The following is a 13,253-nucleotide window of genomic DNA, read 5'->3' on the forward strand; positions in this document are numbered from 1 at the left end:
CAGCATGATGCAGGTTTGTGCTGTTGGTAAGAGTGGGAAGGGTAAATGATGCTGATGATTGAAGGAAACGCTGTACTTGTCTTTACTGTGAGGCTTCATTATAAACACAGTTGATTAATACAGTATATTGAGTTCTAGGGATGTGAGTGTCTTGTCGCCTGTTTCCTAGTGGCTATGGACTGTTCTCCTTTTTAGAGTAGAAATCTGATTGGTTGCTAGGCGTAACTATATCTGGATCACACTTTGAGCCTATTGTTACAATACCCATATGTTTTAATTTGTCACTAGTATGTGTAAATCTTTGGGTTCATGACATCTTTTCCTTGATTTGGTGTTCTGGTATAATGGTCCCCCACATGGTGATTATGTTTGATATCAACATACTGTACCCGTGAATCCAAGAATGTAAACTGATCTCCTGGTAGGTGGTTACTTGGGGAGTAGATGAAAATAAACTGCTAGTTAATGAGTATTTTTATTGAAAGATAATCGTAAACCTGGTTGACTTGTATGTTTAATGATTTGGAGCTTTACTGTCTCATCAGTAAACCTTTTATATAAAAACCATAGCTTTGCTGTGAAACTAAATTTAACGTTAGGAACAGTCTCGCCTCTTAACTAGAAACTTAATGGTGTTCTTAAAGGCACAGAGACATTTAGCCTGCATAATACTTCCAGCAACCTATTGTAATGTTTGTTTGCTCTTGTAGTTCACCAGGAAGAATCAATTCCGCTCGAGAGCTGAACATTCAGATGAACCAGATTTGACTCCATAGAGCACCTCATTCAGTGGGCTGTTCAGTTAATCTGTCTTTTGTTATGTTATACATTCAGGACACTTACTATAGCTGGATTTTGGCCTTTGAAGTCATATTTTTAGGCCTTGATAGAAATGGTAATACTGTGTTTTATATAGACTTGGTCAGCTTAACACTAAATGAAAAGTTCCTTGGTAAGAACTGTTGATTCATGTGTGCTGCAAAAGCCCTTTACTGCATTATCTAGTACAGTGATGTCCATTATCTAGTACAGTGATGTTCTGTGGAATTTTTCTGGCCTATGTGGTGGAGGGCCTATAATGGAAACTCCTTTTAAACCACACCCATGTTACCACAAGAACTTTTAAGACCATGTCCACAATAATGGTAGTAACACGCCAAAAAAATCAAATGGTTGGTGCTCACTACAGGGATATCACTCATATGTGAAACAAATTTATTAAGTCATATTAAGACATGCCCTTAAATACATATAACTTATCCTCCCTTGTGGATAACATAGTAACCAAACACCTTGGGGACCACTAGCAAGTATTTCCAAATGCTAACAAACCCCCACTATGTTCACCTCCCACTGACCAAGTATGGCAAATGCAGGCAGAGTAGGACAGCAGAGAATAGCACACGCAAGGAACAGAGGGCAGGCAGAGTATGGCGCACACAGGGAGCATAGGGTAGGCAGATTATGGCACACACAGGGAGCATAGGGCAGACAGAGTATGGCGTGCATAGGGCAGACAGAGTATGGCGTGCACAGGGAGCATAGGGCAGGCAGAGTATGGCACACACAGGAAACATAGGGCAGGCAGCGTATGGCACACACAAGGAACATAGGGCAGGCAGAGTATGGCACACATAGGGAGCATAGGGCAGGCAGAGTATGGTGCACCATAAGGAGCGTAGGGAAGGCAGAATACAGCAGGAGACAGGGAAACCTATCAGGACCACTGTAAGATGAACAGTGCTACATATAGTTTCACAATGCTGGCAGCCATCTTCCGGGTCTTTGTCTTCTTCTTCCCGAAGAGGTAACTTCGGAAAACGAAGCACTCTGAGTGCCATCCCAGCGATGATTTTCATTCTAGCAGGTGGGAAGGCATGGAAAGCAGTTCAGGAAGATTAGTCACCCCAAAGAAGAGGAGATTTCCCTGAATTGCAGTGTGTGTCTCTGCCCTAAAGGAAGTAAGGTCACAGACATCCAATGAAAATGGTTTCATTGAAATTATTCAGTGGTTAGCTGAAACTCACAGATGTGTGAAAGTGTGATCCATTCACCATGGTACAATCATGTAGAACAAAGGCTGGCACAAACTGTACCTCAGACGAAAGTTTTATTAACAAGAAAGTATCATATCATATTGTGTTGCAAAAAAAAGCCTACAATGTTACCATGATCCTCATTGTGACAGTTATTTTTTTCAGTGTACAGACATGTATGGTCTTTCCGTAATATCACATCTCCATATTTTAAGTCTAACAAAAATTATTTAAAAATTAAATAAACCCAATAGGATTGTATTGGTTCCAGTAAAGATTATTTATATCTTGGTTGGGATCCAGAACAAGGTAGTGTTTTCTTATTACAAAGAAAAGGGAAATATTTTGTGAAATCTTGATTTATTTGATAAAAATGGAGTCGATGGGGGATGGCCTTCCTGTACTTTGGAACTTTCTGGGGTACTTTTTGACATGGTGTCTTCTATTTTTGGAAAGTTGGCTGTAGTATCGGGGCAGGGTTATTTTTGCAGTAGCAACACACCTTTTTGTTATTTGCCTAACTTTATTTAAACGTGTGAAAAATCATTTGTATTTTTATTTTTTTACCATGGACAAATGTTTCCACAAACTGAGAAGTAGACAATACCACAGTAATTATGTATAAATATTGATTGATTGCAGTTTAGACACGTGAGAGAAAAAAAGAGAAAAGCTTTTTTTAGCCTTTAGTTCCCTATTTTTAGAGATTCTGTATTTATTGTTATGCTTTAGTTTCCTTTTATCATACTAACTCTTAATTGTATTTTTTGGCCAGAAACAGAACTATACTATCAACCGATGTGTAAATAAACAAATTTCTAAGAACAATCCAGTTTCATTACTGGGATCAGTAATTAAATTGCTTTTCTCTAAGTAATGTAGTAATGTTTGTGTAGAACAGGAGGGACTAGTATAGCAGGTTTCCTTTCCCGGTTTGGCACAGCGACAGCCAGACAATGTACTTCATCAAGTTGGGAGTGGAATTATTATGAAAGAGAAACTGTATACAAATGATATTCAATATAACAGCATGAAATACTTGGCAGATATCTTAAACTGGCCTTGTATGTTTGAAATTCTGCTAATATAGTTCTTTTTTGATGACTGTACACAGTTAGTTAAAACTAAGCGTACCCATTTCCTGCATTCATTAGCCGAGACCAAATCCTGATGGTTGCAGGGAGATGGGCGTTGTTCTTTAGCACATCCTAAAGAAAACTAGCTGCACAAATTACTTTGGTGTAAAACGTGAGTACTAAGCAGCATCCTGCAGGAACAACTGTGGGCCACAAACCTAACATGTTGCAGATATGCCCTCCAGTGCTTTAAACTATAGGAGAACAGAGATGCTATAAAAGTATGGCAGCAGAGTTTTTATATTGGGAGTGTGCATAAGTCCAGCTTTACCTCCTCCATTGATCAGTTTACAGTCATATAGTCACATAAAAAGTTTGGGAACCCCTCTAAATTCTTTAGAGTTTTGTTTATAATTGCCTGAGCTTTCAAAGTAGCAACTTCATTTTAATGTATATCATGCCTTATGGAAACAGTAGTATTTCAGCAGTGATATAAAGTTTATTGGATTAACAGAAAATATGCAATATGCATCATAACAAAATTATACCGGTGCATAAATGTCGACACCCCAACAGAGATATAACATCAATACTTAGTTGAGCCTCCTTTTGCAAATGTAACAACCTCTAGACACCTCCTATAGCCTTTGATGAGTGTCTGGATTCGAGATGGCGGTATTTTTGACCATTCGTACATACAAAATCTCTCCAGTTCAGTTAAATATGATAACTGCAGAGCATGGACAGCCTGCTTCAAATAATTTCATAGATTTTCCATGATATTCAAGTTGGGGGACTGTGACGGCAATTCCAGAATATTGTACTTCTCCCTCTGCATAAATGCCTTTGTAGATTTAGGGTCATTGTCTTGTTGGAATATCCAACCGCTGCGTAACTTCAACTTTGTGACTGATGCTAGAACATTATCCTGAAGAATTTGTTGATATTGGGTTGGGTTTAGTTATGGTCACCTAAAAGAAAATATTGAAATTGTTTGTGGGTATGCCCACGCTAGAATCCAACTCAGAACCACTTGTTCAGCTAGGCAGCAGTTCTGACCACCGTTCTGTGCTTGCTCTACCTAGCTGCATAATGCAGAATCATAAATAAATAGTTTGAGGATAGTGAATGAAAAAAGTTACATTGTCCTACTTTTGATCAGCAGGGGGGGAAACCCCCCCCCCCCCCTTACTTACCAGCTGTTCAGAACGCAAGCAGCTTTGTTTGTTTCCCTGTAGAGCTGTTAAGAGATTCGTATTGGATTTTATTTTTTCCTTTACATCCCCTTTAATGTTTTTAACTCCAGTGGCAGGGCAAAAATCATGGAGCTACCATGATAAACTGGGATACTCATTGAAGGATTATTTTTCTGCAGTTGAAGAAAACAGTACAAAAACTATACACAACAGCACAGGACAGTGCAGTCTGCATATTCTGATTATTAATCAGCTTCTATCACAGATATTATTTGACTTGTGTGGTTTTGATAATTTATGATGATCCCTAAGCTTAGCCTCCCAACAGCAGCCCAGACCACACTGAGCATGTGCATGGTCTTGGTCTTGCGAAGATGTTTAACAGTTTCAAGATGATGACCCCCTGTGGCCAACTTTGAAAGCATAAATCATTTGTTTTATTAGGCTTCTGGTGCAGTAAGTTCATATTTATGTTTAGTATACAAAATACAGCATTTCTAGCATTATTCTATTTTAGAATTTAGTTCCCCTTTAAGGGCACCACGGCTAGTTCCCTTTTCCTCTCCCCCCTTTTTTTTTTCTTAGGCTGACAATTTTCCGCCTATTGTTCAGCAAACATCCTGTAAGTCACTTACTAAAAAAGAAACACTAATGCAACAACGAATAGATTCAAATACAGAACCTTCCCCCTTATTATAGGAAAATAAGCATTTTTGTGGAGCACTTTTTTCGCCAAAATTCAGCCTGATAAAGATCTTTCTCAATAGAAGGCCAGGATTGGATAGAAGATGGTTAGTTTGTGCATCTGTGTTGTTCGGCAATCAGGCATAAACATGCTGATTAAACGCTTGTGCATATTTATGTTCCCTGAGTAATCATGCCAAGCGAGTTGCTATGGTACAATCACAGGAGACTTCATCAAGATCCAGTATGTTGTCCTCCCCGATCTTTAAGTGCGTGATGCAGGACGTTTAGCAGCGCCGTGGCTGTTATTGGCGAAAGGTAACTATATGCTTTGCAGGTACATAGCTTTATGTCTTGAGCTTTGTAAGTGCTACACTTGAAATTAAACAAGCCTCAAAATACACATTTTTATTAGTTGCTCAAATAATACGGCTTCTCATTTCAAAGTAGAAATTCCTGCTTAGAGCACTGTGCTCATGAGGATATAAGCAGTGATAGATTCTTGAGAAAGCCTCATGCAAATCTTATGATCTGCTTAGACGGGTGTGACTGTTGAAAAATGCACTCTCCCATAGAGAATAAAACTGTTACTTGCTCTTATTAATTCTAGGCTTATCTACTAACTGGCTGTAAGCTGCAAAAATGTACCAAAATGCAGTCATGCTTATCCACCAACCAGACACTTGCTTTTATTAATCTAAATGCACTAGATTAAAGCTTGTTGACTGGTTACTATGGTTAACTTTGCCCTATGTTAATTGCATGTTATCTTTGTTATGTAGTCCGTTCTATGCATAGATGAATAGAATTTCTAGGTATTATTATTATTATTATTATTATTAAATAGGTATTATTTTATTTCCATGCATTCACTGAATTGCATAGATTTAAAAGGATGGTTCACCTTTGCATTAACTTTTATTATGATGTAGAGAGGCAATTTGCAAATGGTTTACATTTTGTATTATTTGTAGCTTTTGAGTAATTTGCTTTTTTATTCCATAGCTCTCCAGTTTGCAGTTTCAGCAATCTGGTTGCTAGCAACGAGTTATCCTAACAACTATGCATTGATTTAAATAAGAAACTGGATTGTGGATTTGCTAGTTGTTCCTCTTTTGGAAGCTCTTTCACTGTGTTTAAATGCTTTCCCAGCCCAACAGAATCTGACCAACAAAATAATTTGGCTAAATTAATTATCCTCTTGACATACTCGGGGCATATGTTGTTTAGATGGCGGGTCAGTATTTGAGTGCACTTTACAAACTAAAGATTGGGCTGCAGCTTAAATGGGGTTGTTCACTTTTAAATATGATGTAGAGATATTTTAGATAAAATTGCAATTGGTCTTCATTTATTTTTGTTATTTAGTATTGGCTACTAGAATTTCTGGGCTGTTATTGGGAGATAACCTTGCCGTTTACGATGGTTGCGCAGTGGTTAGCATTGCATCCTGCAGTGCTGGTGTCCCAGGTTCATTTCTAGCCAGTGCAGGGAGTTTGTATGTTTATCCTGTGTCAGTGTTTGTGTCCTCCTAGTACTCCAGATTCTTCTTACGTTTCAAAAACATCTTAAAAATATTGAGCCTACTGTGTGTGAATGTGATAGGGACCTTAGATTGTAAACTCCACTGGGGCAGGGTCTAATTTGAATGATGTAAATTTTAATCTCTAAAGTGCTGCAGAATATGTTGGCTCTATATAAATAAAGACAATTTTCAGTAACAAAGTCCACCTGTTTTAGCACACATGGAATTTTGTTGCTGTGACATTTCCCAATCCTTGATGGCAAACCATGGGCTTTCATGGTACGAAGGAAGCAAAATATTGCAACTGCTGCCCCCCAAATGCATTGACTCTTACCAGAGAGAGACAGTGGTACAATAGACTTTAATGCTGATTTTCAGTTAGGTTTTGCTTGGCTACAATATCAGGAGTTCTAGCCATGTGTCTGTTAGGGAAAAGTTGCAGCAACAAGTCTACATGTAGTGATATTTCATATTTACAGCACTGTTTCCACCAGTGTAATTGAAGATTAGCAGGAAGCTTATTAAAAATGCCTGGGAGAATTATATATATCCTTTAGGAGATAACTAAAGCCTCCAGCATAATACAAATTCATACAATTGTCCCTCTTCAAAGCTCTGTTGTCTGTCCACCTTTTATTCCTAGTCCCTTGTAAAGCCTCCACTTCTTAAAGCACTAGGGTTCTGCACACCTGTTAGTTTTGTTCTTGCTGCTTATCTGCAGCTTGTTCCTTGGTATTCCTTCCCTAGCACATGAGAGTATAGCCTGTCATGGTAGGGGAAAATTACGTTTATTTTGCAAATAATTGTTTGATTTATTACTTATGTTTGAGGGCAGACACACTATTAAATATCCGTGTTTGTGGCACTGCTAGCAGAAGAGGGTTTAGCACTATTTATCTATGAGATTCTGTGAACAAAAATTAACGATGATGGAGCTAGTACTTTATATCCAAGAGGATTCCTTATTAGAATGTGGAAATTATGCTGCAGTCCATATACCAGCTGCTATCAAGCAAATATTTTTTATTCTAGAGGATCATTAAAGGGCACCTGTCAGTGGAAAATTGCTTCCCCCGCCGGTGGTGTGTGTTTATATAGTGCGCATTCTGGTTGAGAAAACAAAATGTTCCTTACAAGAGCTAAGCCACCCGCACTGGGAGGGTGCTCCTGCTGTGGATGACCATGTTGGGATGTAAGCACGCAAATGATAGTTAGCAGTGATGGGCGAATTTATTCGCCAGGTGCGAATTTGCGGCGAATTTGTGGCAAATTTGCGCGATTCGCCGCCAGCAAATAAATTCCCCGGCGTCAAAAAAATGTTTTTTCCGAAAAAACCGACGCCGGCGCAGTTTCACCCATCACTAATAGTTAGTGTCCCAGCTTGCTCATTATGCACACGCATGTGAGAGAGCACTCCATGGTCTGTGTACACATGCAAAATAATCTTCCAGCTACAATGTCTCTAGATCAACTGATAGGTGCCCTTTATTTAAACACATGAAAAACAATTCACCATTGAGAATTTTGTGGCCAAAAACGTAATTACAGAAGCGAGAGAATTCACCAGTTAGAATGCTGATTATGTCAAGCATCTTGTTGTTATCTTACATACGGTAATTATTTAATACACTGGAATCAGACATGGGACAAAGTTGTTCAGTGCAGGGAAACTGTGCTTAAAGCTTCCAACTCCAGTTGCAAGAACAAATAATATGGAGCCAGATTTACACTGATTAGATGGCATTGTCATATGAATGCAGTTGCAAGCCCTGGAGAACTAGGGTTGTCTCAAGTGCATGCACATGAGCAAGCTGGGGGACTAAGCATCATTTGCATGCTTGTGCCTCAACATGGCCACTTGCACCATGAACGTATGCTCGGTGCAGGTGACCAGGGCCGCCATCAGGGGGGGACAGGGGGGACAAGCGTACCGGGCCCGGGCATGAAGGGGGGCCCGGCAGCGCTGCATTTTTTTGAAGATCCGGGCCCCCCTTACGAGCGCCCGAGCCGTACGTCTTGCCTCTTCAGTGCCGAATGCGGAAGTGCCGAAAAGCCGAAGCCGATGCGACGAAAAGACCCGAAGTCACGGAAAAAGCCGAAGTCCCGAAGTCACGAAGCGCCGAAAAGACCCGAAGTCACGAAAACAGCCGAAGTCCTGAAGCAGCGCAAAGACCCGAAGTCACGAAAACAGCCGAAGCCGAAGTCCTGAAGCGGTGAAAAGACCCGAAGTCACGAAAGGAGGCGAAGTTGAAGTACTGAAGCCATGAGTTCAATTCTACTGAACACCAGTTTGTGTTTTTTTTTTTTTTAATCCCCTGGCCACCAATGTATTATTTTAATATTCTATAGGCCTCTGCCACCAATCTTTTTTTTAAAACTTTTGTTTTTGGGGCCCCAATTTTTTTTTTAACTCGTAAGGGGCCCCTTGCCACCATTGTTTTTTTTTGGGTTTTTTTTTTTAAAAAAAAATTAATTTTCTTTTTGGTGGCCCCAAATTTTTTTAACTTGTAAGGGGGCCCCTGCCACCAGTTTTTTTTTTTTTTTCAAAAAAAAATTATTTTTTTTTTAAATTTTTTTTGGGGCCCCAATTTGTTTTTAACTTGTAAGGGGGCCCCTGCCACCATTTTTTTTTTTTTCAAAAAAATTTTTTTTTCTCCAAATTTTTTTTTTGGGGCCCCAATTTGTTTTTAACTTATAAGGGGGCCCCTGCCGCCAATGTTTTTTTTTTTTCAAAAAAAAATTAATTTTTTTTCAAATTTTTTTTTGGGGCCCCAATTTGTTTTTAACTTAGAAGGGGGCCCCTGCCACCAATGTTTGTTTATTTTTTAGTTTTTTTTACATTTTTTTTTGTTGGGGCCCCAAGTTTTTTTTAACAGGGGGCCCCTGCCACCAATGTTTTTAAAAAAAAAAAAATTTTAATTTTTTTTTTTGGGGCCCCAATTTTTTTATAAGGGGGCCCTGACCATCAATAGCTTTTTACAACTTGTGTGGGGGGGGGGTTACTTTTTTAGCGCTGATGTCTGTGTGGTCTTTTAACTGCGATGTGGGCGGGATATGGGGCGGAGCTTGGTCGTCAGTGTGGGCGGGGCCCAGGGGGCCCCAAAAATTTTGTTGTACGGGGCCCCGTGATTTCTAATGGCGGCCCTGCAGGTGACATAGTGCTTGTTAGGTTGGGGAGTAGAGGCTCTATTAGCCCAGACCTCCAGTGGGAGAAATCATTTTCCACCATTGCTGTTTACCAGCACAATCTGCTCATTTGGCTAGAACATCTGCTCTTTATCTGATTTGACCACCCATCTGGTAGCACAGAGACTTTCAGTTATTGAAACTGTGCAGCAGAGCATCGTTTTGGGCCCATACCTGGGGGCACTGTCTGTTCCATTGCAACCTAGGCTGTTGGCTACCGAGCAGCAGAAACTTTGCTCATGTTACTATGAGAGATTGAATACAGGAAGCTTTGTTTGTTTGTAGAAAGCAGATATATTGCCATCAAATTGAATTTTGCCTCATGAGCCTGGGTGAAAAAGACAACTAGTTTATTTCACATATGTATTCAAAGCATACGCTACCTTTCTGAATTGTTTGTGACATTCTGTCATTTAATGCATGCTTCCCTCAAATGATAAAGTCTTCTTTCCCCTGACATATGAGATTGTATAGATACGGTATTCATATCCGCATGGCTGGACATCCAATCTGAGAGTATCTTACCCTGCCAAGGATTGGCTGCGTGTGCCCTAGACTGGGTGTAGCCATTATTTTTATAGGTGACATTTAGCATTAATCAGTCTTCCTCTGGGTACAATAATCCAGCAAGGGAAAAATCTGTCCTGTTTGCGATGTATTAAAGAGATTATAGTATTCTCCCATTTATATGTATGTTTAAAATAATAGAATGCTTGTGGTTGCAATGAGTTGAGGTGACCAAACATAAAAAGATAAATGCTGCCAACTTGGTCCTTCCAGACCAAATCAGCCAGATTTCAATCAGCCAGTTTTAATTCTCACATTAGGCTAAGGACTATATAAAATAGTTGATGCTACCCTCTCCTGATAGCCTGCCTTCACATACCTCCCAAAAACTGAAAGTGAGACAAAAAGATCTGCCGCTCGCCAAAAATGTTTTGACCATGCCCATTTTATGGCCACACCCCCTAAATGCCATATTTAGTTTACAAAATGTGTTTGTTTATGCAAATACTCTGTTTACAACTCCAGCTGCAGTGATAAAGATCATGGAGCCAGATTTAAACAGATAAACTGGGATTCTATTTGGAGGCTTATTTTGCTGTAGCCACTAGTTCTGAAGAGTTGCAAAAAGTTTGTATTAAACAATACAAAAACTATAAAATCCACATTAGACCTATGACAACACAGTGCAGTCTGTGTATTCTGATTATTAATCAGTCTTGCTGTATCTGCTTCTGGCAGATATCATTTGTCTTGTGCTGTTTTAATAATTTAAGACGATCCCTTAGCTTAGCCTCCCAACAGCAGCCCAGACCACACTGAGCACGGTCCTGGTCTTGCAAAGATGTATAACAAAGTTACAAGATGGTGACCTCCTGTGACCAACTTTGAGCGCATAAATCATTTGTTTAATTAGGCTTCTGGTGCATTAAGTTCATGTTTATGTTTAGTATACAAAATACAGCATTTCTAGCATTATTCTATTTTAGACTTTAGTTTCCCTTTAAGCTGACTGCATCCAATAAAGGTGAAACATTTTGGCCGAACAATACGATCATCTGTTTGTGTGTGTATTTGTGGACCTAAATGCAATCCATATGGCTGATTGACCTCTAATGCAAAGGCAGAAAAAGTAATGTGGTAGATGACCCCATTTAGCATGAACCACTAGTTTTGAGTATGTGAAGAACACTTGATATTGAGTGACTGCATTTCTTTTTATTTTCTTCTTAGAAGTAATTTTCCAATGCACCGCCTATTACAGCTGTAAGATGTTTAATTTTGTAGCTGTGTTGCAGTCCCTAAATGACCCAGCATTATAAAACACTGGAATGGTTTGTGATGGCAGGAGATAATTTGTATAAAATATTGCTTGCCATTTGTATGGCTCTTATTCAGCTTCGGCTTAGCCTGGCGGATTCTGCTATCTCTAAAAACCACCAGGCTGTGTATGAATGAATCAGTGACAGAGGTGGGAGGAGAATTTACTTGTGGCTGATAAATGCAAATATTCATTTAGTGGGGGTGGGAAATATTTGCATAGGAAGACAAGATTCCTTTGATAGCTTACTGTGATTATTGGGACATGTTGCCTTGATGTGCTTTTTGTACAACAATGAAATAAAAGCCTGATGGCACATGGACTGTATCCTTTGCCTGCACTTTTCAGCATGCACCCCTAATTGCCACATCTGCCTTCCATTAACTTGAATGAAAAAGCTTGATAGCACTGGTAATGGGAATGTTAGGCCTTCAAGTGAGTTAGTGAGTATTTTCAGACTAAAACATGCCACTACCCACGCTATTCTGCATTTCCAATGAAAGTGAATGGGAGGCAGGCATGTTGGTGGTTCCTGGGCTTCTCCAACTGGGGATAATGTGCTCTGTGTGCTACAACCCTAACATGTTGCAGATACAGTTAGGCTCGTAAATCTTTGGACAGAGACAACTTTTTTCTAATGCAATCTTTTGGTTCAACCCACTGAATTAGAGCTGAAAGTCTGCAGTTTAACTGCCTCTGAGTTGTTTCATTTAAAATTCATTGTGGTAATGTACAAACCCAAAATCAGAAAAAAGTTGTCTCTGTCCAAATATTTATGGGCCTAACTGTATAACCTCCAGTGCTTTAAACTATAGGAGAACTATTTAAAGGCATACTGTCATGGGAAAACTTGTTGTTTTTTTTTGTTTTTTTAAAAAAACACCTCAGTTAATAGTGCTGCTCCAGCAGAAGTCTGCACTGAAATCCATTTCTCAAAAGCGCAAACAGATTTTTTTTTTTTTTTAGATTTCATTTTGAAATCTGACATGGGGCTAGACATATTGTCAGTTTCCCAGCCTCCCCCAGTCATGTGACGTCAGTCACTCTTTACTGCTCTACTGCAAGTTGGAGTAATATCACCCCCCCCCAGCACCCTAACAACAGAACAATGGGAAGGTAACCAGATAGCAGTTCCCGCTGAGACACACTGAGTTACATTGATTTGGAGAAACAACAGCCTGCCAGAATGCAGTTCCATCCTAAAGTGCTGGCTCTTTCTGAAAGCACATGACCAGATGACTGCCTACACACCAATATTACAACTAAAATGCACTTTTTGGTTCAGGAATGAAAATTTATATTGTAGAGTGAATTATATGCAGTGGAAAGAGTTTAATTTAGAAATAAAAACTACACCATAAAAATTATGACAGAATCCCTTTAACAGTTACAATTAGTCATTAACATAGACTAATGAAGCTGTTAGAGCTGTTTTTATGGGCCAGTTGTGTAGCATCCCATAGTTCTGCTCATAGGACCCCAAGGCCAAAGATCATATCATAAGGGAGATCTGATCTGCTGATAGATATTCTGGCGATTTTGAGGCAGATATTGGCCCAGAGGCCCCTATACACTGGACAATACAAGGCAGCTTTTGTAGGCCTGTGTATGGAAATCTTAAGACAGCGACACTTTAAATTCCTGTTGCCCAACCTTAAGTCCTTTTGTTATTTATGACTTCAAGCACCTCAATTTTACTTGAATATTTCATCTCATCTACTGGAT

At 39.4% G+C, this 13,253-nt stretch overlaps 1 protein-coding gene across 6 annotated transcripts in view; it reads left to right on the forward strand.

Annotated features, from left to right (window-relative positions):
- pkp4.L (plakophilin 4 L homeolog) overlaps positions 1–13,253 on the forward strand; it is a 179,975-nt gene that overhangs the window by 86,782 nt on the left and 79,940 nt on the right. The window lies entirely within an intron of this gene.

Source organism: Xenopus laevis, chromosome 9_10L, assembly GCF_017654675.1.
Source record: "Xenopus laevis strain J_2021 chromosome 9_10L, Xenopus_laevis_v10.1, whole genome shotgun sequence".
NCBI lineage: Eukaryota > Metazoa > Chordata > Amphibia > Anura > Pipidae > Xenopus > Xenopus laevis.